This window comes from Ahaetulla prasina, chromosome 3 (assembly GCF_028640845.1).
Source record: "Ahaetulla prasina isolate Xishuangbanna chromosome 3, ASM2864084v1, whole genome shotgun sequence".
Lineage (NCBI taxonomy): Eukaryota > Metazoa > Chordata > Lepidosauria > Squamata > Colubridae > Ahaetulla > Ahaetulla prasina.
The window spans coordinates 29193070-29220031 of NC_080541.1; the positions used below are offsets into that span (position 1 = coordinate 29193070).

Sequence of the window (26962 nt, forward strand, 5' to 3'; positions counted from 1 at the left end):
GAGGCATACATTCCTCCATGTTCGGGAGCAGATAAGAAGGCCCCGGCTGCTGTGAGAGCGGGCAAGACACAACAGCTTCTGTATTATAGAATCAGGCCATTATCACAAATTTCAATGGAGATTATATGCAAGAAGCCACTCCAAAGCATTACATCATATTTTTTGCAAGACGATCAAAAATACTGTACATAGGGTTTACTGAAAACATGGGCAGAGAAGGATCACAAGCCATTTTTTCCTCCTCTTGTAGGGAAGGCTTCCTCAGTTTTTGTTACTTGGCAATGCGGGTTGTTGAGTGAATGACAGTTTTTGCTTTATCCTAACAGACAGTTGAAGGGAATGTTGGTTGGGATCATACTTGCTGCTTGTTCTCCATTTCTAAATTCAGGGAAGACAATTACATGACCAGCTACAAAGTATTTGGGAGTAATTAGAGAGGAATTGATGTCACATGGAGATGCCCTCACAGAAATCTATTGATTTATCCCTACGGACTACATTGCAATTCAACCAGAAAGAAATCAACTTTGTTCTCCAAGACTACTGATCTCAAGACAATAGAGATGATAGCAGCTATAATTCAAATGTTGCAGAAGGGGTGTGTCCTATATTCCTTTACCTTCTATGAAGTGCTTACTTTGTTTTCTTGCCAGATAAAATGCTAATAATCTACCTCATTAGCTGGTCAATAACTCTGCTTTTCTTGCTGCCATTCATTGCTTTCCCCCTTTGACAAAAACAAAATAGGATACCAATTTTGTAAACTATCTTTACAAAGAATATAATTTTGACATGTTTTGACAAATGAATATACTTACATATTTCAGGATTGTTTGCCTTAATTTAAAAGTGCGCTAGAACAACCTAAAGCAAATTTAAGATACACAACCTGTCTTCACCAACAGATTTTAAATTGTTGCCAACATAGACCTATGTAATCATGTCCAAACAGAGAAATGTACATTGCATTATCTCCCAGTGTAAATGGCTTGAACTGAAGGTTGAGTGTTAGCTGAAAGAGGCTGCATGTGCTAATATATATAGTAACTATCTAAAACATTTTTTAAATAATGAAAGGTGTCACCTAAACCTATGAAAATACTTTCAGAGTTAATTCATCTAGCTCAGGGTTATCTCTTATGAGTGGTACGAACATTTTGACATCACAAACAAAAGCCTTTCTCTTATCTATCACTTCATTTTTTAATTAGACATGGCTGGAACTAGACCTATAACTTTCAAGAATATAAAATATATTCTCTACCATAAAATTACAGCCTCATGTTCAGTCCAAGGTCTGAGCTCCATTCTAATATAACTTTACACTAAATATGACAGTCCAGAGAAACCTTCCATAAGTGATCAGTTTAAATATATGAAATCTATAAGGCTACTTCTTTCCATTCTTTGACCTAAATTCTCATTCTTAGCTACAATGGAGACAATACTATATGACCCATTTCAAGATGGAAAGATGTCATATCAACTGGTGTGTGTAAAAGAAGCACTTCCTTGGGAAGAGCTTAGTGTTAGAACACTGGATAAGGCAAACGATTATCAAAACAATGGCTACTATCATTTGATGTATTAAAATATATTTTTATATTTTCTCCTATGCAGTCCGAAAATGAATTGAGGAGAAAAGAATTTAGCTATGGGTCTGATTCTTGTTTCTCCTGATCAGGAAAAAGTATAATAATTTTCATTTGATTACACTAAATGAAATGTGGGTTAAGTGAAAAAGTGGATAATTGGAAGAGTTATACAAAAAAAATTGTATAGCTCATACAAAATTTTTTGGAATTTTTAGGGTAGATATGAATGTTTGTTAATATTCTGATTTATGATTCATATTATATTGGCCATTTTAGTTATATATTTAATGTTGACTTAGTAATGGTTTTAAATTTAAATTGACACAAGGTATTTTCAAATGCAGCATTATCTTCTGTTACTTCAAAATTTCTATTCAAATGTCATCTTAGAAAAGATATGCAAATCTCTTTTCCTTTTTCTTTTTGCTTTCCTCATTTTTCTCTACCTTTTAGATATCTAACAAAATAAGCAAATAAAAATAAGATGTATAATGTAAAAAAAGTATGAACATCATATATATTTGAGAAAAGAAAACATACTATTTATTGTATAGAGAACATATAAAGAGTCACTTGAGACTGTTAAGGTCTGAAGCTGTCATAATGTAATTTGGAGCGATATATCTCATGAAACCAGTGATAGGTTATAAGTAAGGTAGAATATGAAGAAAAAATATGTAATTATAAAAATACGCAACTTTTATAATGACTAATGCAGTTTTCTGGAGGGAAAAAGGAAAACTTTTACCTTGAAGTAACAAACTTATTATGACCTCTGAATGAAGCAGCTGATAAAAGTTCAGCTATCAAAAATAGCTTCATTAAGAACTTTAATGAAGCACAAGGGAGCCATTTATTGATTCTTCAACTATTAAGATGTAATATTGTTTTAATAGTACTTCTATCTTCATTTAGGAAATAACCAATCAAGAGCTCAATGTGCCAAAGATCTCATTTCTCAGTTTGGTTCAATGAATGCACTTTATTATATTTTTAATGATTAAGGGAGACTGTCTTCCAACTCTCCACTGTTACCAATAGGGAAAGGGACAAATGTACAGTATAGACAATCTAAAGAAATGAGAACAATTTATAAGGCCTGGTGGTTCCAAATAAATAATAATAATGAAGAACAGCAACTCTCTTGTTCTCCCCAAAGTAAGAGATTACGTCACATCAAAGAAACTTACCTGCAAAGTATGCAACCCCCACCCCACCCCCTCTGTGAACTGCTGTCAACCTGTGAGACATTTCTATTTCTCAGACATGTTTCGAATGCAAAGGGACTGTTTTCTAGTAGTTCTCACAGCTCCACTTCCTTTGAGGTACAGATGTGTAGCCAAAGAGCCCAATCTGATAACACCCATTTACATATTTATAAAGACTCCTGTAAAATCTCGTATCAATTGTTGCTACTATATATAGTGCTTTTCAAAGTATCTTGTGGGCACAAGCTGCTCCACTGCACCGTTCCCGTCAGGAGTCCTGATATATCGTAAAATGTGATTTCAATGTAAATGTGGCCCACATCCCATAATCATACCACTTCACAAACTCTTTTCTGCTGGGGTAGCTTAAATCTAAACACACTCAAGCAGCTTGCTGCACTGGAGCAAGATTTGTTCCATATATTTTTTTTCTTAAGTCAAAAAATCCCCAAGACAACAATGCCAAGTGGAAAAAAAAAACCTGAACGTTTTCTGCAGAAAGATGGGCCGTCTCCAAATCCTTGTGCCCTATCAGACAAATTAAAGTAAATCAAGCATGAAATGAAGCAGAAGAGCCCCGAGATAAGACTCCTTTAAGTCGTTTACAGATTAGGATAGAGAGAGGTGCATCTGGTCTCTGGCAGAGAAGGAGGCCAGTTTCTCATCTCACAATAGCAGCCTGTGTATAGGATTACCTTACCTTGTCACTGACAAGGGAGAAAGCGCCTGCAGAATGTCTCTAACTAACTTCCTAATGTTCCCAGTTAAGTTGCCTTATTAAAGTATTAACGGCTGCAACGATAGAAATACGTTTTGATAAAAACAAAATAAAGCAGATGCAAGTCTGATTTATGAACGGGTCAAGCATTGATTAAATTGAGATGGGGAGAAGGGAGGGGGGGGGACAAGGCTAGGAACAGAGGAGCCTTCTCTTTTATCACTCAGATTTTGCTACTTGAGATAATGCATTCTGAACTGCACCAACAGCCACAGCCCACCGGTTCAACTGGCCTTGCTTGCAACCGGAGAAAGTTCAAAGAAGTCCTCTTTTTTGTAACAGCAATGGCACTTGGTGACTATATAAACTGATCTTCAGATATTAACTTTGTCTGCTGGTGATCTATATGCCAGGGCTTTCAAATGTTCTGCGCCTATTTGTTGGGATCCTGGTGGTTCAAAATTGAGAGCTCAATTCATTAGGAAGCAGGCTATTCCTAGGCAGCTGTGACTAGCTTCTTTTATTCCCCCCAAATCCTTTGGAAAGGCTGGCAACAAAGCACACACACCCTTGTCACACCATACTCGCAAATATAAAGCACAGTTGGCAAGAAGAGATAGAACTTGGCAAATGTTTATTCATCTCATGCTGTGCTGGAACAGTGGGAGCGATTCATTCTGTGCAGATGGTGAGACACACTTCTCATGCATCAGTATTCCTAAAGATGGCTGGGCCTACGTTTTCTATCATGAGCATAAAGCATTCTGCAGGTGGCTTCATTTCCATGTAGAACTCTAGTAGGGAGTTAACAATCTTCACCAAGCCAGACAACTGAACGCTGGAAGACTCCTTTAAAAATAATTAAGATGTCAAGCTACCTTTTGACTCACCTCCAACGTGGGCCTGAAACATTCATTGACTAAATAGCAACAACCAAGATACATGCAATTTTAGCTTCTTTAAGTGATGCAGCTCTTAAACGCAAAGCAACAATTCAATTTAGTAAAGGTGAAATGGAAGTCAATATAACTTGTAACTTATATTGGGAACAGTGCAAGTTGGAACATCCAATTTGGAATGCTCAATTTGGAACATCCAATTTTTGGAGAAACAATATCTCTAAGGTGTTAAAAATATGAAATTTATTAGCTATGATTTAAAATAGATAATTGAGGAAATTCACCCAGAGTTCTTACTCAAAGCACAAATGACCGGGCTCAAATTATTCTACCTTGGACACATTATGCAAAAACTCAGATCTCTGGAGAAGTCTCCAATACTGCAAAAGGTGGAAGGAAAGAGAAGAGGAGGAAGGCCAGCAACGAGGTGGATGGACTTAGTTACAGTGTCAATAGGTACACCATCAAAAAATCTGAAACACCAGGTTAAGGATAGACACCATTGGAAAAAAATCTATCTGTGGTTACTAAGAGTCCATACCGACTTTATGGCACATTTAATCAATGATTAAAAATGAAATTAATTCATCAGAAAATATTATTTATTGGACCATTCAAAAAGAGATAGACCTTAGATTTCTTATGCTGGCAAAGTAAGAAATTTAACGGTTTGTTAACTGACACAATTTGGTCCTGTTCTATTATAGCTTTGGTTTGGTTTCAAATCACTGCATATGATAATACAATTTTGAGAAGAAATAATGCAATGAAAATCTTTGTGTGTTGTTAAATTATATTTCTAAAAGGTGGAGAGCTTCAGCTCTATCAAGCCAGGGGTTCATCAAAAAGGATAATTTTACAAAATTGGAAAGAAAGTTATTGTCTTAATTTTAAGAGATGGGTCCAGGACATGAATTTGTTATTTGAAAAACCTTTGATTTTTTAAAAATGAGATGACACTTTTTGTTAACATGTGGTCTAGAGTTAATTATAAGCTTATCAATTGTATTAAGTACATATAGTTATTATGCATATTTTTTGTTAATTCATTGTAATATGTTTAGGGTTTCTTTTCTTCAGATTCAAAAAGAAACATATAAAATGACATTGCATCTGAGTAAATTATATTGTGCAATTGCTGTAGTCTTAATAAAATTTATGTATAATTTAACTTGATTTCCATAACATTTGTTCTTATCTTCTCTGCACAAAGTGATTGTGTTCTAACTAAAAAAAATCCTAGAGTCTTCAAGGAAATTATTTCTATGTCATCCTGGTGTCTCTAAAGTAACATGGATTAAAACAAAGGAAAACAAAAGTTATACAGTTGTTCTGCTTCCAGGAAACAGCATGACTTAACAATAGAAAATTAGCCCATATGCAAAAAAAAAAAAAAGGTCTACAAAACAAAACAAAAAGAAATTAGCCACAACTGTTTGTCTACATTACCTTCATTCCAGGTATTTGCTTCAATCCTTCATGAAAGATTTAGCAAGTAATATACTGCATAATTTAATTTCATGTCTACCAATATTTATTATGACATTGTATTCTGCATAGCATTATAAAAATAAACCTTAAAAATATGCTTAGATGAGCAATAATATTAACTACTTATTACATTAGTATCATCTCCTTCTTTAATATCCACAAGGTTTCATATCTTATTAGCTTTTCATATCTTATTCCTGATTAGTTCAAAACCAGCCAACAAATCCAGATCTAAGCAAGAATGTGAATTCATAGCACTTGACTGAGGTTCAGTTAAATTGGCATTAACTTCTGCTTATAAGAACCTTTGCCAATTTCATATATGTACAGGGTAGGTAGGTAGGTAGGTAGGTAGGTAGGTAGGTAGGTAGGTAGGTAGGTAGATAGATAGATAGATAGATAGATAGATAGATAGATAGATAGATAGATAGATAGATAGATAGATAGACAGACAGACAGACAGACAGACAGACAGACAGACACTATATATATATATATATATATATATATATGTAGATCTTTGGTTATTCGGGTTTTCTCCCGCGTAAAATTGGAAGTGTCTTGGCGACGTTTCGACGAAGTCTCATTCGTCATCTTCAGGCTTCAGCTTCGTGCTTCTGGGAGCAATGTGTGACTGCAGCTGTTTCTTCCTTTTTAACTGCTAGTGGGGGTTTGAACTGATTGGGTGGGAGCTTGGCTGTGCTCTGATTGGATGGGGTTTTTTTGGTGCTCTGATTGGCTGGGGGTGTGTCCTTTTTGGGTGGGGGCTTGGTTGTGCTCAGATTAGTCTGAGCTGCAGGGGGATTTGAGCTGGTGAGCTGCATAGCTGTTGTTTGGCTTCGTGTTCGTGGTCGTGCTACATCTTCATAGTGGGTGTCAGTCTGCTGCATGTATGGATTGGAGGGGTTTGAAATGGTTAATGTTGCAGCTGCGGTCTGGCTTCTGGTCCTTGGTCGTGCTTCATGATCAGTGTGGGTTTGGATCTGCTTTCTGGGTGGATGTGTGGTGGTGACATCCTGTGTGGACCTCGTGAGTGTGGGTCTGGTGTCATTCCTCTTGTTAGGGACACGTTTGTCAATAAGGGCAGGTTTCCAAATGGCTGGTAGGCGGGAGGTATCATCTCGTTTGTTCATGCTGTGTGGGCGTTTTTCTATCTCGATGGCTTCTCGGAGAATATATATATTTGTTTTCTGAGGTTTTCGCGGGTGTTTGTATGTAGGTCTTTGGTTATTCGGGTTTTCTCCCGCGTAAAATTGGAAGTGTCTTGGCAACGTTTCGACGAAATCCCATTTCTTCATCATCAGGCTAGGTGCTTACAATTTCTCCTACAAATAGGAAGCTGTAAGCACCTAGCCTGATGATGACGAATGGGATTTCGTCGAAACGTCGCCAAGACACTTCCAATTTTACGCGGGAGAAAACCCGAATAACCAAAGACATACACACACACACACACACAAAAACACACACACACACACACAGACAGAGAGAGAGAGAGAGAGAGAGAGAGAGAGAGAGAGAGAGAGAGAGAGAGAGAGAGAGACATCAATAGTGATGATAGAGTAGCCAAGTGAGACATTAGGAAGGAGTATGAAAAGCTGGAGAAGTACTACCAGGGTCTGAAGAAGGAACCAAAAAGCATGTGGAAAGTAAGGGCCAAAGTGGTCCAAATGGAGGTAGTTGTCAAGGTTCCAGAAAAACCTCTTCTGCATAAAAAAAGCTCAGAAGCCATTGTCTTTCAGAGTTCTTTACTAGCATGAGGAAACTGGCACACGATGAGTGAAATTCCAAAACTGAACTTCCGGATTCTTTTCCCAGTTATACAAACCCCAAGAGTCCCACCCCACTAACCCCTTTGCTGGTCACATGGTCCCACGTCCTCCCAGTTCATTCGAATATCTTCTCGCCACTCCTCCTGCAGATGTGAACACCATCCAACCTTGACCGCTTGAAGAATGTTACCATACCCCTCAACCCCCCTTCTTCCCCTCAGGGGAAAAATGTGGCAGCGTCTGGAACCCTAGTCTAGTATGGTTTCCAGGCCTGACAGTAGTGGCCCTTTGAGTTGTGACTCCTAAGCTGGGAGAGCAGTTCCAACAGATCCCAGGAACAACATCTGAGCTCTCTGTCTAGAAGAATGCAATTCTATGATATTACACAGAACCCTTAACTTCCAAATTTTTGGTATAGGATCAGAGATTGAAGAAGGCACACACCACCCAGAGGTGAAAACGGATTTTTAAAATTGTTATTAGCTACTTTATCTTGTTTAAAACGTCAATGTGGAAAGGGCAATCAACTTAGAAAATCATGTTATGCATACTTAAGGAAATTGAATCTATGTATAGTTGAAAATATCTAGCGAACAGTCTTTCATTTACTAAAACTGCAGAATCATTGGCATCAGAACATCAATTGTTTTCAAATAGAAGAAGCTTTAATTTGCCCAAGACTCACACAGTTCCTATACATTAAGTGGAAATTGTGAATATTAAGTGAATATTTTTCTAAAAAATTGCTTTCATATTAGATAAAATAAAAGTTATTAGACTTTTTAAAGAAAATATTCACTTATCATGAGCACTTGACCAAATATATCCTTATATGGCATGACATACATAAGTTAATTTTTATTGATTTCCACTTTCTTATTTATATAAATTAAGGCTGTTTAAAAAACATTAATAAGTTGATTCTTGTTTCTCAATTATTTATTGATATTTATGCAAACTAAGAATAACTGAATAACAAATTTGGAAGGGAACTTGAGGGTCTTCTAGTCCAACCCCCTGCTAAGCAGGAAACCCTATACCAGTGATGGTTAACCTTTTTGCTATTGCGTGCCAGGAATGGAGGGGGTCACGTGCATGCCCAAACCCATAATTCTATGCACCCCATGCCCGCGCATGCATGCACCATCCCCCCTCCCCCCCTCCGCACAAGATGGCCCGGTAGGCCCATTTTTCTCTCTCACCAAGCTCAAGAGCCTTTCTAGGTATCTGGGGAGGGCAAAAACGGCCTCCCCCCCCCCAGAGGGTGTGACTGGTCGGAAGTTGGCAAATGGGCAGTTTCCAGCCTCTGGAGGGCCTCTGGGAGGGTAGGAAAGGCCATTTTCACCCTGCCCAGATTCCTAGAAAGGCTCCGGAGACTGGTGAGAGAGAAAAACAAGCCTTGCCTTCCCCACCACCCCGCGGCCCTCCAGAGGCAGGAAACAGCCTGTTTCTCTACTTCTGTTGAGCCCAGAAGGCCTGAAAATCAGCTGGCTAGCGTGCGCATGTGTGCCGGAGCTGAGCTCACGTGCCCACCAATATGACTATGTGTGCCACCTGTGGCACCCGTGCCATAGGTTTGCCATCACGGCCCTATAACATTTTAGATAGATGGTTGTCCAATCTCTTCTTTAAAACCTCCCATGTTGGAGCACTTGTTCTCTATTGTTTGTACAATTTCTAATTAAATATAAAAGATATATATTTAATCTTATTAAATCTATTATATATATAGTCTTTTATAGAAACACAAAAATCTGAGATCCCCAATTACTATTCTTCAAGAATAGAAACACTTATTCAACTGTACCTTTTTAAAGAACATTAAATGATAATAATCTTACAAAGCTATAGTCAGTTTATATCTTCATATAACAAGTATAAGCATAATTATAAGCACATTTGGACTATCACTGAAAAAAAAAGTCAAATAAACTAAATTTACTGCTATTATAAAAATTAAACTTGCATTTGAAATGCTAAACATATTTTCTATTTGACTTGAATTGATATTGTAACACTCTACAAAAGAGGTTCATTTCATGATTACAGTACCTTCTTAGTTTCTTTATAAATTATAACTCAACTGTTTTTATTGCATTAAAACTGCACAACACATTTGGAATAGATTGGGAAGGAGATTCACATTTGATCTGCTCTCTCAAGAGAAGTTGATTTTACATAACAATCCAAGAAAATTCTTCTGAAATTTAAGCCCCCCCCCCAAAAGACATTAGTTATTTGAATAATTTAAAATTAATCAGAGTTTTAAAACATTTTATGCTTTCCAAAGACATATAGGGTATCTAAGATTTCTGTATGACAATATATCCAGTTAAAAAGTCTTTTAATTTTTACTACCAGGTTTGGAAGTATTAACTGTGACTGAAGCTTCTGAACTATTAATATTGTTAGGATTTCAATTTATTTGAAATTCCTAAATCTAGTATTAAACATAACTGAAAAGTTGTATAGATAAATGTAGGACACTTGTGGGGAATTTTGGAATAATTAACTACAATATCCTATTCAATTAAACAATGGGCTAGTGTTGAATTAGTATTTCATGATGTTAAAATTAAATTAATCTAACCAAAGGTGCTTTTTTTCAAGTTTACGGGATACCTCAGAGTATTATTGCAAATGTAGGGTTTCAACTTGTTCATAATGGAAGCACAAATCAGACAAACTATTGACTTGAATGTGTTCTATGTTAACACTTTTGGGAAAAGTTTTGGAAAAAGAAGTAAGGGTCAAATATATAAACAAGATGAATCATATTCTGAAAATATATAACCTATCAATCAATGGTGAAATCTGAACCAGTTTACTACCAGTTTGCTGGCTGCACATGCGCACTGCGCGCCAAGCATGTGCTGCAAAGATGGAAGCGTAGTTCACACCATACGCGCACTGTGTGCGCGCACTATGCACCAAAAAGAGTCTTGGGAAGGTAAGTCAAACAGCGAGGGGGGGGGAAGTCAGCCGTGGCGAGCGACCTTGGGAACCTTTTTAAGCGCTCCATGGCATAGGGCCGGGTTACTTACGGGACCGCCTGCTGCTACCGAATACCTCTCACCGACCCGTGCGCTCTCACAGAGAGGGACTCCTCAGGGTGCCGTCGGCGCGACAGTGTCGTCTGGCAACACCCAGGGGAAGGGCCTTCTCTGTGGGGCTCCTCTGGAACGAACTCCCCAGGACTTCATCAACTTCCGGACCTCAACCTTTCATGAGCTTAAAACTTACTTATTTATCTGCGCTGGACTGGGGTAGTTTTTTAAGTTATGGGTTTTTTAATGGGTTTTATCTCCAAATTTTAATTGTGGCCAATTTAAATAAGTTTTTTAATTGTATTTTAATTGTATTTATAGTGTTTTGTGTATTTTTACTTGGCTGTGAACCGCCCTGAGTCCTTCGGGAGAAGGGCGGTATACAAATTTAAATAATAAATAAATAATAAATAAATAAAAACTTTTTAAAAGCATTTTTTATTACCAGTTCTCCAGAACCAGTAGTAAAAAATGCTTTAAAAAGGTTTTAAAAAAAGGTTCCAACGATTACAGCTGTGGCATGCAATCATCAAAACCTATTTTTAAACTTTTTTTAAGCATTTTTAAATGCCAATCCCAAAGAACCGGTAATAAAAAATGCTTTAAAAAAGTTTTTTTAAAAGTTCTGAAGATTAGCTGAGTGACTCTCATTGTCAGAACTTTTTTTTTTAACTTTTTAAGCATTTTTTTTACCACTAGTTCTCTGGAACTGGTAGTTAAAAATGCTTTAAAAAGAAAAAAAAAGTTCCAATGATTGTGCGTCGCTCAGCTGATCTTCAGACCTTTTTTTAATTTTTTTTTTTACTACTGGTTCAGCAAACCAGTAGCATTTTTTACTGCCGGTTCGGGCCAGTTTGCCTTTAGCATTTCACTCCTGTTATCCATGTATGAAGAACTCTGAATTTATCATGGATCACCAGGACATTATTTTACCCCAATGGAAAGATTTTAATGTATCTGACTTACAACCCTGAAAAAAAATCATGTCTAAACTTTTTACATGGGAATTTATTTCCACCAATATCATGGAAAGTTGGAGCAATATAGTTTCCTATGGTCAAAATTCAATTTATTGAATGTAATTCTGTTGCATATGCAAATATTCCAATATGTATCCTTTTTCTGTTTATTATTGCATTATTGCCTTTTGTAATATCAATTATATTTGTTCTTCATTATTGCAGTCTGTATCCTCCAAGCAAAAAAGTGATGTGGTACATATTGGGAATGGGTCCATAAAGAGAGATGGTTTGAAATGCATGACTGCAGCCAATATTTCTGATTATGTAGCTCGAGTAATGAGATAGTAATCGGCATTTTTTTAAAAAAAATAAATCTGGGCCTAATTTACTATACAAATTGGGCATGACTGGCTCTGTATCATGTCACAGTAATACTTAATGACATCACCCTCAAACAACTTCAGTTGTAAAAATGCTGCCTCCCACTTGGGTGATTAGCTATCTTGATGGAAGTTGATTGGTTAGTCGACTTGACAAATTTTACCTCCTTTCATTTCCTTTATGAGGTGAAAAAAAAAGACATTCTTGGTTTTTTTTTTCAGAGGGGAAACTTTTCAGAAAGAAGTATTTAGCTCTGTGAATTTGCTATGTATGGATTCCACAGAACTAAAAATGTAAACCAGATTTTATTTCAGCTTTTCCTTTCCAAGTGTTTATGGGACGCTTTAGGTCACGGGTGTCAAACATGATTTCATTTGAGGACCACATTAGGGTTGTGTTTGACCTCGGGAGGAGCGTAGCCAGGGTGGGCATGGCCAGATTGATAGCACTCAGGGGCGCCTATGGTGGCCTGAGCACTCTGCCAGTGAAAACAGGCTGCCGATCTCCGTTTTCAGTCTCCTGAAACCCTCTGCCAGTGAAAACGGAGTTCCATTTTCGCTGGCAGATGGTTACAGGAGGCTATCCCAGCCAAAAACAGAGATCAACAGCCCGTTTTCACAGGCAGAGGCATGATGGGACGGCCCTTCGTTGTTTCCAGAGAGTCCCTGTGGGCCAGATCTAAGCACCCCATGGGCCAGTTTCAGGCCCCGAGCCTTGAGTTTGACATGCCTGCTTTAGGCTTTCAATAACATGAAAGTCAAGAATGAATTTTTATGCTGCATAGGGAAAGAGAAAAGGACCTGATATACATACATACATACCTACATATTCAAAAAAGTGTGTTTTCCCACACACACACATACATATACATATAATATATATATACACATACACACTGTATGCGCACACACACAAACCAAATAGCGTATTTTATTTATTCAGTTATTCAACGTAGAATATTGTCTATGTCTCCCTTTTGATTTAGACACCCGCACTCAAAAGTGAAGAACATGCTTCTAAAATTGCAGAACTACAGAAAAAATTAGGTTTTAGACTGTAAGGATCAGCTCTTCTTTTTGCTTGGATATTTCAGCATTTCATTGTTCTGACTGCAATCCTTTTTTTAATGACAATTTTAAAATAAATGCTGAACTGAATGTCCAAGTATTTTTTTTTTAAAAAGGATGGCTCATCTTTACTTGAAATTATTTTGAGAGTAGAGCCTTAAAGTCACAGTGCATTTACTTAAAATCACAGTTTTAACATGGTGAATCTAAATCTTTTAGTCTTTCAATTTTTATCTGTATTGAACAAAAAAAATCCTTCCTGATGATTCTAGTGCCTGACATTTCCAAACATGACATTTTTCTTGCCCTATAGCAGAGGTAGTCAACCTTTTTATACCTACCGCCCACTTTTGTATCTCTGTTACTAGTAAAATTTTCTAACCGCCCACCAGTTCCACAGTAATGCACTGTGTATTGTCGTCTGCACATGCCTCTCGCACATCGTGGATTGGGGGGGGGGGTGCCAGCTACCAGCTCTGCTTGTCTGTTACAGCTGGGTGGTGTAGGGGAGATGTGTGACCTATTCTACTCTTTTGTTTGCTGTCGCACTATAGCGCCATTTAGTTTCACTTATGTAATGTGAACTAAACTTATGCGCGGGCGATACAAATAGTATATTTTCAGAAATTTAAATTGTCTTAGGGAATTTTATGAAAATCTAATGAAAATGTTTTTAAATAATGCTATGAATTTTTTTTTAAAAGTCAATTAAATTTAAAAAAAGGAAAGTGCTTCAGTATCGGACAAAACCCCTACCGCCCACCATGAAAGCTGGAACACCCACTAGTGGGCAGTAGGGACCAGGTTGATTACCACTGCCCTATAGGTACATGTTGTATCAGATTTGTGGAAATGGGGCCGGGATAGCTCAGGCAGTAGAGAAGCCTGTTATTAGAACACAGAGCCTGCAATTACTGCAGGTTTGAGCCCGGCCCAAGGTTGACTCAGCCTTCCACCCTTTATAAGGTAGGTAAAATGAGGACCCAGATTGTTGGGGGGGCAATAAGTTGACTTTGTAAAAAAATATACAAATAGAATGAGACTATTGCCTTATACATTGTAAGCCGCCCTGAGTCTTCGGAGAAGGGCGGGGTATAAATGTAAAAAAAAAATATGTCTGTGATAAAGGAAAGGATTCTGTTATATAAGTTGACAACAGTATGTGTCCTTATTTTATTAATTACAGTGCTTGATTAATTACTATTCATTTTCACAGACAAGAAACAAAAGATCCTTTGAGTAACTCTAGGTCTATAATTATCAGTGCCTTCAGGTTTTTGTTTTGTTTTTCAATGTTAAAATGGCATGATAGGGTATAGAGAAAGCTAAAATTAATTAAATATAGCAAATTTAGACAAGGCAGTGATCTTCAGGAATGATGTTTGGCTATGTGATGCTTACCGGAATATGATTTATTTTAAGAATCTATTGGTACATGTCCCGTTTTTAAGACTTCAGCTTCAATTCTATGGTTTTGCAGAAGTATCGCATGCCCTACCTACTAATACCTTGTTATCTTCCCCTCCACTGATAGAGGGAGAAAACCAATCTTGCAGAAAGTAGGAGACAATGTTATATAACCTTCACAGCTTCTGTGTCCCATGGATGGGTCAAGGCTTTGATTTGCCTTCATTAATCTTAATACAATCAGTAGAGTTCCTATGCTTTTGCCATTGACATGATAACTCATAACTTTGTCATTTCCTCAGATTAAATGTAACCCCAAATGACTTAATCCTACATCCAATTCAACTATCTTCACCCACAAAAGTGGTAAAAGGCCAGCTCATACCTCCTTGTCCCATTTTCTTAACTAAACCTTCAAGAAAGAGAGCTAAGAGAAGAAACATTGAAGAAGCCAGCTTCTCCATTAATACTTTTTTTACCCAAATCCTAGCAGCATCAGAACACTTCCCAAAAGCTTATCATTTCCAGGATCAAGCAGTGTTACTACTTCTATTTGAATAATGAGGATGGAACTAGTTCTGTTAGGAAGCTCTGCCAGGGCTGTCTTGATGCCAGTATTTATGGGACAACAGGCACTTCCTGGAGAAAGCAGGTAAGAACTTTATATTCTCTAAATGACCATTTTGGACGATAACTTCAATTGTGTGCTGCTAAAACCACCATCAAGGAGATCTGAAAGTACTAGCTGTTTTACAAAGGAGGCCAGTACTTAAAATATTGATCCAGGACCAATACAAAATAAACACAACCAGCTATACTTGTTGCTGACCTTCTGCATAACAAAGAAGTAATCAAAAACTGTAACTAAACCTCCATGACTAGGTTAAAAACCTAGGGAAAACTAGACTTTGGGAGAAAAGCACTATCCTGATAATTCTTTGGTGTTGCTACTACATTCACCTAAATTCACCTAGATCAACTGGAAACTAGCTGGAAGACTCTCATGCAGAATTTATTATCCACATCCTGAACCAATCTCGTCTCATATTAAGGAATGTGAAAACATATTATAACAAATAGCTCAAGAATCCCAACCAAATGTTCACAAAAAATTGAAAAAAGGGTGTACAACTCCTTGATATGTTTGCAAGCTTCTATTACCAGCCTCTTTCTTCTTCAAGCACAAGGCACATACTTTGGAAAAGTACAAGAAAGCAGCAAAGATCATCAATAATCTTTTCTTCACATAAGCAAACATCAGTCTCAAGTTAAAACTGACATGGTTTCACACATGCTTTCAGAATACTGCAATAAATTATCAGACCTGAGCTATCAAAATTATGTTGACTAGTCCCTACCTTGATAGAAATGCTGATCTGCCAACTAGTAATATAGCCACAGGTGGAAAATTCCTTCATTAAAAATAGCACTCATTAATGGTGATCATAATCTCTGATTATATAGTTTGCTATAGTAATGAAACCTTTAGTCTTCATGTAGCATGTACACAGAAATTAAAAACTTTGAAAATGGACTTCCCAAAAAATATCAAGACTACATAATCCATGTATTACCGGTATCTATCAGGTCTCTGTTAGAATTGCATATGGTTCCAAATGACTTTCCTTTTCTTTAGAAAGGGGAGATATGCCAGACAAGAAACTCAACCAAGTGCATTAAAATCATTTCACATGTAAGTCTTATGGTAGGAAAGCTCAGGAAAAAGAAAATACTTCCACTTTTCGAAATATACCCACCTTTTTAGTCTTTCAAAAAAAATAATAATCAATGCTTACCTAGGTTTAAAATTCATCTGATGGGATCCACATCTTCCTTATGAATTCAATGAACTCAATATTACGCATGCAGTCATAAGATTATGCATTCAGTCATAAGAAAATAGCAACCTCACCACCAGTTTTATAAGGAGTTAAATTAAAATTAAAACATAGTAAATTCTACATCTAATGGTAGTCTAGATTTCTGTAGCCCAGGAATCTAGAAGGACCCCGTTTTTAATGCTCATGACTCTGGCTTAATATGTAATAAAAAGATAAAAATTACAAAGAAAATACAGCTATTTTAAATGATACTCAGATTTACTCTGTGAAACAGCTGATCTATATTTTCCTAGTCTCATGTGTTGGTATTTGTTCATATTGCAAATTGCTATAACTAGAGTGTAAAAAAATGACCCGAGTCCCTATGCAAAGAATTAGGCTAGATTTTATAGTACTTATGGGTAGTAAGATTACTCTGTTGAATTTCCTAAATATACTACTACATTACTTTAGATAACTTTAAATATTTTGTGTTTTGTAACCTAATAAGAAAGTGATTCTACTATGAAAATAGGCACAGGGCACCTCCCAAAAATTCTGTTTCAGGGACTTCACTTTGCATTACTGGAATACAACCATTTAATTTTGGGTGGGTTTTTTTTTTTTTTTTGTTTTGCTTTGAGTTGATATTTTTTTGGCCATTAATTACAAATAAATTCCTCTCTCTCTTCTGAGGCCTGAAGTTCATTGTTGTTGTGATTGCTGTTTGATGACTTGCATTCAAACTCTAACCAAAAAAAGATGAGGCCAACATTGAAATTCATCTCACAATTCAGAATTTACTTAACGGCCAGCCTGTGCACTGTGATAAACAGAATGATGATCCGGCAACATGTCTTTATCCATGGTTTGCTTTAATTAACGCTGGCTTGTTTGTTGAAAAGATGATTAATATGCCAATGAAAATTGCATAATTGAATACTAGAACACTAGCACAATCATAAAGACACATGCAGTTTTTGATTAACAATTATTATTATTATTATTACTATTACTATTATTATTATTCACTTTAATGTATGTTTCTCAGTGGGAGAGGATGCAGCTTATGACCAAAAGGTGAAAATAAGCAAGAGACTAATCAGAGCACTCTCTGAGCAAATTCAGTTTAATATAAGGGAACAAACTGGAATGAATGAAAACAAATCAGGAAAGATACACAATGCAGCAATATACCATATGATTATAATCTTTTTACTTCATTATATTAAGTATACAAATTTTTAAGAAGGAAGGAAGGAAGGAAGGAAGGAAGGAAGGAAGGAAGGAAGGAAGGAAGGAAGGAAGGAAGGAAGGAAGATTAATTGATTTACAATGAAACAGTTTTGGTTCAGGAAATATTTATATTTATTTGACATGATAGAAGTATTCCAATATTTGAGGGGCTGCCACAAAGAAGTGGGTCAACTTATTCTCAAAATCACCAGAAGGCAAAACAAGAAACAATGGATGGAAACTATTCAAGGAAAGAACCAACCTGGAATTAAGGAGAAACTTCCTAACAGTGAGAACAATTCACCAGTAGAACACCTTGCTTTCAGAAGTTGCGGGTGCTTCATCACTGGGCGGTTTTAAGAGGAGACAGAACCGCCACTTGTCTCAAATTATATCCAGTCTCCTGCTTGAGCAGGAGGTTGGATTAGAAGACCTCCAATGTCCCTTCCGCTCTATTCTGATTAAACACACTTTATTACATAGAGGTAGCTGCTGCCTTAAACAGAAAGAATAGGAAGAAAGAAAGAATATTCTAATGTTACAAAAAAAAAGCGAGAAAGAAAATAAAAAGGAATCCTTTCTCACTATTAAAGAATAATAGCACGTGTAGAAGGCAGATTAGCGGCCATTAGATTATTTGAATTTTCCAGTTTTTATCTCTCCTTCAAAAAACCCAGCACATATCTCAGAGTAGTACTTATGCTGGTGGTTGCAAATCAAAGCAGATTATAAATCTACCAGTCCTGAGCCCTATTATCTCCTAGATATCCCTTTACCCATGCCACCATACATGTGCCCCATTCGGTTGTTGCATTTAGTGTCCTGTCCTTAAGTCAGTGGGAGACGAAGGAGAGAAGAAAACCCAGGTGAAATGTAGCAAGTCATCCTCATTTTCTGTTCTAGCCCAGCAACATTTCTATTTGGTGGCAGATATATCATCTTAGGAACGAAAGTGATAATCACCACTCAGTGTAATTATAACATAACATAATAAATTATATAACAGCTATTCCAGTTTCCTAATAAATGTTTTATGCTGACTGCTATTACCATCACTTAATAAAATTCATAATTACCATTTCATTACTTCAATATAGAAAATTGTCAGAAAGTATCAAAAGAATAGCCACCAGAAATTAAGATTATTGGAGTATCTAGATCAATATCCAATTATGTTCACATGAGTACAATGTTCTGTATTTGCCAGAAATTACAAATTAGGGGCTAAGCAGAAATTCAGTTTAGAGAATTTGTTTCTTTTAACAAATATGTCCAGATATTTTGAGGACACCTGGAATTTGTTCCTAAAGGAAAGTCTTGATTAATATAAATCAAATTGCTCCAAACAGTCCCTCCTTGACGCAATTTAACATAGACAAATCTATAAACATATCCACCTTTACTTGCAGCTTTCTCAATTTAAAGTGTTTTGTGCTGAACCAAAGTAATTTTCAGTGCAATAAACAGAAAACAAAATGTAGACAATAAAAATGTAATTTGGAGTTCATAACAATTAATATTTACAAGACTCTTTATAACAAGACTGTTCGAGTCCTGTTGCAGCAATACAAAGCAATACTTTTTTTTTGTCACAATAGTATACACAAACATAATATGTAAGCAAAAGTATGCAACAACTATATTAATTTGATATAATGAAAGGGAACAATAGGACAGGAACGGTAGGCACTTTTGTGCTCTTATGCACGCCCCTTATAGTCCTCTTAGGAATGGGGTGAGGTCAATAGTAGATAGTTTTTGGTTGAAGTTTTTGGGATTTTGAGAAGAGACCACAGAGTCAGGTAGTGCGTTCCAAGCGTTAACAACTCTGTTACAGAAGTCATATTTTCTGCAATCAAGATTGAAGCGGTTAACATTAAGTTTGAATCTATTGTTTGCTCTTGTATTATTGCAATTGAAGCTGAAGTAGTCTTTAACAGGAAGGACATTGCAATAGATGATTCTGTGTGTTAAACACAGGTCTTGTCGGAGTCGGCGGAGTTCTAAATTTTCTAATCCCAGGATTTCAAGTCTAGTGGTATAAGGTATTTTTGTTGTTTAAATATAGATAAAGATACTTCCTTGAGTTAAATCTAATATTTTCAAATAAAACTAGCTTTACACAAGATGAGAGAACCATGGATAGGAAGGAAGGAAGGAAGGAAGGAAGGAAGGAAGGAAGGAAGGAAGGAAGGAAGGAAGGAAGGAAGGAAGGAAGAAGGATTCTATTTATGCAGAAACACAAAAAGCAATAACTGATTAATGGCAATTAAAGGACTACGAAGCATATTCCCAAACCAAGTTATCTCAAATCCCAAGAGGTGTCAAGTGTGATGCAAATATTCCTTTTTATCATGGAATATGGCAGAGGGTCTGGCTAATCTGATTTTTGCATTCTTGGAGGATCCATTCTAGACAGATTTCAGAGTATATCAAAAGAAATTTGATCATCTTTTCTGATGATCTGTTCCATTGGAAAATTGAGGGGCAAAGAGCAATTCTTCTGAAAGAATCAGCCATAATGACAGAGATAGGAGACTATATTTTTATTACGAATAAAGGAAAATATTTGTTGCTGCGAGTTGAAATGATTGGTTTTCTCTTAGCTTTCTTGCTTTTTTTTTTTTTTCCCCCAAACTGGGTAACATCATCAGTGCTAGTAAAGAGTGTGATTTGCTGTCAGTTTATATTCTGGTGGTTTGACTGTCAGTGTTGGTGAGGTGGTCTTAGAAATTCTTTGGTTGGGCTGTTTAATGTTGGCTCTTTGGCAATTTCTTGATTGGGGTATTGTTTACTTGATCACTGGTGTGATTTTAACCTTGGAGTTAATCGGGGTGAAATGCTACCGGTTCGCACCGGTTCGGACGAACCAGTAGCGGTAGCAGCAGGTGGTTCGGAGAACCAGTAGCAGTGCGAGGCTCCACCCACCCACCCGGATGTCATTACTTCCTGGTTTTAATCAGGAAGTAACCTTTTTTTACCCTCTGCACATGCACAGAAGGCTTTGCGCATACACAGAGAATCCAAAATCACACGTGAAGCACCAGCATGCACTTCTGAACCAGTAAGGAAGGTAAATAGACTTCACCCCTGGAATTAATCTATGCTGATCTGGGTGCAGATTGCTGGTGGACAGATGCTTGAGTCTTTTTGTTCCCTTTTGGGATGGTTTATTGTCTCTTTTGCATAGTTTATATATGTTGTTAATGTCTATGTACCTATTGATGGCTAATTTTTCAGAGTGCCAGGCTTCTAGAAATTTCCTGGAATTTTTGGATTTGATCAGGTCTAGGATTGTCACATTTTCCCAATTAAAACTATGGTTAAATCTGTCTATGTTGTGAAATTAAAAAATGTTCATCATATCTTCTGACTGATAGTTGGTGTTCATGATGCATTCTGCCAGTCTTCTGCCTGTTTGTCCTACCTAATGGTTGCTACAGTCCTTACATTGAATATTTATTTATTTATTTATTTATTTATTTATTTATTTATTTATTCATTCATTCATATATATATATATATATGAACAGATATGCAATGTGCTCCCAGAAGCACGAAGCTGAAGCCTGAAGATGACGAATGAGACTTCATCGAAACGTCGCCAAGACACTTCCAATTTTACGCGGGAGAAAACCCGAATAACCAAAGATCTACATACAAACACCCGCGAAAACCTCAGAAAACAAATATATATATATATGTATGTATGTATGTATGTATGTATGTATGTATGTATGTATGTATGTTACAACAATATATATAAGTATAAGCATGAAATAACTATACAAATTGGATACAATCAAAGGGAACATTAGGACAGGAATGGTAGGCACGCTGGTATGGTATGCACGCCCCTTACAGACCTCTTAGGAATGGGGTGAGGTCAATAGTAGATAGTCTTTGGTTAACGATTTGGGGATTTTGGGAAGAGACCACGGAATCAAGTAGTGCATTCCAGGCATTAATAACTCTGTTACTGAAGTCATATTTTCTACAATCAAGATTGGAGCGGTTCACTTTAAGTTTAAATCTATTGTGCGCTCGTGTATTATTGAGATTGAAGCTGAAGTAGTCTTCAACAGGAAGGACATTGTAGATGACTCCTGTTTTTTCTTCTGAGGTTGTTGCATCTTTTCGTTTGCTTAGGATGTTTTGAAGGGTTTTAGTTGGCTTGTGCGCTATACTGATATTTTTTAGTTATTACACCTGGAGGATTTGGTTCAGGAGATTTCTGCTCAGCTTCTGAGCTGAAGAAGCTTCTTGGATGAGAAGCAAAACATCTTCAAAGAAAAACAAGAAAGTCCCGTTGCCTTTTGGGAAAAAAAGCATCTTTGGAGCAACCATGACCTGGAATCTCCGTAAGACATTTAGCTATGTAATCAGAAATGATACCTTTTGTGAAGTAAATTGTTGCCTTCTTTGGTTCTACTATTGCTTTGCTCCTTCCTTCTTTCTCAGTTAATCACATGGATGATCTCAAACGATTATTTAAATAAGAATGGGATAACATTTTTAGTCTTTACTCCAAGGATGACATATATCAGCCTTACCTTCCAAAATCACAGCATTTCTAAAGGGTGTTAATTTAAATGTTTGCCATTTTTTTTTATTGAGAGCAGTTCTTAAACTTGTAATATTGTGATGATAAACATCAATCCTCTTCCAAACAGAGTAACAATCCAATTTTCCAAATATCTTTTAATTCTAAGACATTTTGAATTTTAAACACATTTTAAAAGTACAGATAGTTGAAAAGTTTGCTAATTATCACCACTACAGTGAAAACCACAGATATGCATTCTATCTAAAAGAAAAATTAAGAGTCATGATGAACAGAGGGCTTTATAAAGATTATGGTGATACTGTGAGTAGACATTCATAGAGGGCAAAAGGAACAGAGAATGTTGATGGTAACATTTTATATATTTTTGAATATGTTATGAATAAATAAATGACATAGAAAGAAAATGATTCTTCTTCTAATATGAGAGAAAATTGAATTGGCCAATGTTTTTAATGGCTCTTCATTAAAAACATTAACAGCCAATGATTTTTAACTACAAGTATACTAGAATAGATTTTTTTTTTATTGGCCAAGTGTGATTGGACACACAAGGAATTTGTCTTGGTGCATATGCTCTCAGTGTACATAAAAGAAAAGATACGTTCATCAAGGTACAACATTTACAACACAATTGATGATCAATATATCAATATAAATCATAAGGATTGCCAGCAACAAGTTATAGTCATACAGTCATAAGTGGAAAGAGATTGGCGATGGGAACTATGAAACGATTAATAGTAGTGTAGACTACTGACATAATGTAGTGCAGAGGTATCAAACTTGATTTCATTGAGGGCCGCATTAGGGTTATGTTTGACCTAGGAGGCTAGGGTGGGCATGGACATGGTGGGCGTAGCCAGCTTGACGTCACTCGTGTCAGAGGTGTCTGTGGTGGCCCGAGCATTCTGCCAGTGAAAACGGACTCCCGAGTTCCATTTTCAACCGTGATGCTCTCCTGCCACACTCTACCAGAGAAAACAGAGCTCAGGGCAGCCGCACGGGGCCCTCCCGAGCTCCATTTTTGCTGGCAGAGGCACTGCAGGCCGGTCCTTTGCTGTTTCTAGGGCAGCCCCATGGGCCAGATCTAAGCACTCCATGGGTTGGATCTGGCCCCCAGACCTTGAGTTTGACACTCCTGATGTAATGGACACAGTTGATTTTGTTTTTAATAAGACTTAATCAAACTTTACATTTCTTTTAAAATAAAGAGAATAGTAAGGATTTGAGATGTAAAACTTTCAAAGGATGAGAAAGCAGATCCACCCATCCTATGCTGGAGAAGCTTCAATCAACTCTCTTCCACGCAATTGATTTATTTTGTTTCCGTAGTATTTACTACGTAAAACTTTTACATTTTTTTATTAAATCCATGAAATTACTGTATGTACCTTTTGATCACAACTGAAACCAAGCTTATTTGTATGGGTTTATGTGTAACACTCTCAGAGTTACATTAGGGTTTAAATTAGCCTTCTGCTTAACAAGTGAATGCCATCACCTTCTGCCCTATATATAGAAAGCTAAATGTATTCCAATAACAATTAAGCCTGAAAGTACCCTTCAGAGCCAATACCTCCCCCCCCCCCACAAAAGCCACATATAATTAATACTAGTCATCCTGACAAGGTCTTTTCCTCCTACACAACTGATACCTTCAATGCAGCTGAAACTTTTATAGATCAGAGGACACTGTCAGTATAGGCTGACCAATCTCTGAGGACTTTTCCCCTCCTTCTTTTCAAGATACTCTGTATTAACAGCTTGAGGGGGTTCAATCAGCAGTGCTTTGATCTCGGCTGGAACGATAATTATTTAACATTGTTACAAGGATTTCTATAATCCATCCTACCATTAAATCCCTTTTATACCCTCATCTTCTGAAGCCTAATCTGCATCTGTACACTCAGTTTGTCTCTTCAGCTGGTTTCATCAGGTTCCAGCATTCTCCAACACCAAGACTGATGGCTCTTTTTTTTAATAAGAAAAAATGAAATCATTTTCTTTAAACATTGAAAATGGCGAAAAGGTTTTGTTTGTTTATTGCCATTTGATAATTTAGTGATATAATACTACAATATTCTGCTGTTTGCTCAATACTACCTTCTGTTTAGTATAAAAAAACATTTTGGCATTTGTGATCTTATTAAACAGGAGATTTGTTTATGCTAACCTATCGGATGTCTTGTGCAAACACTTGCAGCAACATCCACTGCAACACCATGAAACATATACTACCCTTCTAAGAATACATCACTGAGTAGAAGTTATGTTTTCAGACAAGTACTTAACAGAAGCAAAAATTCAAATATAACATTTCAAAATAGAACATAAGAACTGGAAACAGACATTGGAGACTGGACAAAAATCCTGACAGTCAGTGCTAAATAGAATAGAATAGAATAGAATTTTTTATTGGCCAAGTGTGATTGGACACACAAGGAATTTGTCTTGGTGCATATGCTCTCAGTGTACATAAAAGAAAAGATACGTTCATCAAGGTACAACATTTACAACACAATTGATGATCAATATATCAATATAAATCATAAGGATGATCTGTGTTAGAGTAAAATAGAACAGAAAAACTTAAATAAATGAAGGGAAGGGGAAAATAGGATCTGGACATCCTGTAGAGAGAAAGAGAAAAGAGGAAGTGGCAGAAATTCTTAATTTTCCCTAATGATTGGGGGGGAAAGGGAAAATAATGCTGGGTTTAAACGTCTGTTTATTATTACAATGAAGAAAATCAAATGAAATGAATCTAAACTTATGATTGTCAGTGCTCCTTCTAGGTATCCTTTTCAAGAATAAGATAGAAGACATTCATAATCTTTCCAGAGCATTTTAATGATTCGTGTACCAACTAATCACTATCCTAAGCTTTGATAATATCCTTTTTAACAAAATATGCTACAAGCCACTTCAACTGGGGCTGCCAACTGAGTCATTACGCAAAGCAATCCCTAAGTAAAAATCTCACAACTGCAACTGTGCTTACGATTTTACTTCAGCATCAGAAGGACATAATCCCAAATAGCTCCTTAAATCCACAAATTAACCTTGTTAACTTGTAATTTGTATATTTTTAGAGATGTATTACTCTGCAGAAAAAAACAGCTCAGGAAAGTATAGGGATAAGAAAAAGATATCTTTTTACTCTGCAAAATGGGAAAAATGGGTCAGGTACAGGAGAACATGTACTAACTGACTGTACTGGTTATTTTTCAATTTATGACAGTTTAGTGACGTTTCAAAGTTATGATGGACCTCCCTGGAGGTACTTATGACCCAGATTCAAAGTTTCAACAGTTGCCACCCCAGCTACGATATCACACTTCGGGCACTTGGCAACTAGGCTGTATTTATAGCCATTTGCAGCATCCCATAGTCACATGACAAAATTTTACAATGGTTTTGCTGAAAACTAGTGTTTATTTCCAGTTTTTAGCAAAACTGAGCCCACAACAAACCACAGGTTTGCTTAACAACTGTGTCATTCAAGGAGTCACTTACTGACTGCCACAAAAAAGGCCATAAAATCAGATCAGTCATATCTGTAACCCAAGTTATAACCATGATGAGCAGACTCTGTTATGGTCATAACTGAAGGACTATCTGTAATCCCAAAGGTGCTTTTTCAAGAGGCAACTGGACTTTCTGTTTTTTTCTTAGAAGACATTTCGGTTCTCATCCAAGAAGATTCTTCAGCTCAGAGCTTCAGCTTTGACCTGAATGACTAAGAATCTCCATAGAGACTATCCGTAATGGTGAACATGTGACTCAGAGACACCCTGCAAAGGTTGCAAATGCAGGCATAGCTTGCAAATGTCTATGGAGATTCTCAGTCAACCAGGTCAAAAGGTTCTTGGATGAGCAGAGCTGAAGAAGCTTCTTGGATGAGAAGCGAAATGTCTTCAAAGAAAAAACAGGAAGTCCAGTTGCTTCTTGAAAAAGCACCTTTGGGACATAGCTTGCAAAGTTATTTTTTTAAAGACCATCATAACTGCAAGTGGTTGCTGTCCAAAAAAATCACTGAATGAGCACTACTTGTACTCAGAAAAAGTGTTATCAGACTCCTGATTTTTGGCTGCCATGGACTGATATGTCTGTCTCTGTGTACAGTAGTAGATTGTATTCTTAGCTAAAATTCCATATTTTATTTATTTTATTTATATTCCATCTTAATATTTTTATAAACAACTCAAAGTGGTGAAAACATTTAATACTCCTTCCTCCTCCTGTGAATTGGGCGTGTAGCCTAGGGACACCCAGCTGAGTTTCATTGCTAAGGAAGGATTAGAACCCACAATCCACAGGTTTCTAACCGGTGCCTTAATCACTAGACAAGCTGGCTCTCTTTTCCTTCTATTATTGTTCTTATTTTATTGTTATTGTGGTTAGACTTATTTATTCATTGCAATTCTGTCACACAACAGTAAAATGGTTAACCATTAGGATAATTCAGTTTTATATCCTTTAATGAATGCAATGGTTATAAAGAAAAATGCATACGCTAATGAGCAACATACAGTCATAATACATTTATAAACAAAGGGCTATATTTCATCATTCAAATGGTTCTGAAAATATATACAAAATATAAAATGATATATTTAAGGTACTGATTTTTTCATGTCTCCTTCAGATCTATGAATATGAATCCCTTTAAATTCCATTTAATGCAAGAAAGCCTAAACAGTGCAACATGCAAGTTGAAACAGCATGTGAAGTTTCACATACTGTAGCATATAACAATAGCACTTATATTCCACTTCACAGTGCTTTTACA

The 26962-nt window shown here is 36.6% G+C and overlaps 1 protein-coding gene across 1 annotated transcript in view; it reads right to left on the bottom strand.

Annotated features, from left to right (window-relative positions):
• ZFPM2 (zinc finger protein, FOG family member 2) overlaps positions 1-26962 on the bottom strand; it is a 378775-nt gene that overhangs the window by 232121 nt on the left and 119692 nt on the right. The window lies entirely within an intron of this gene.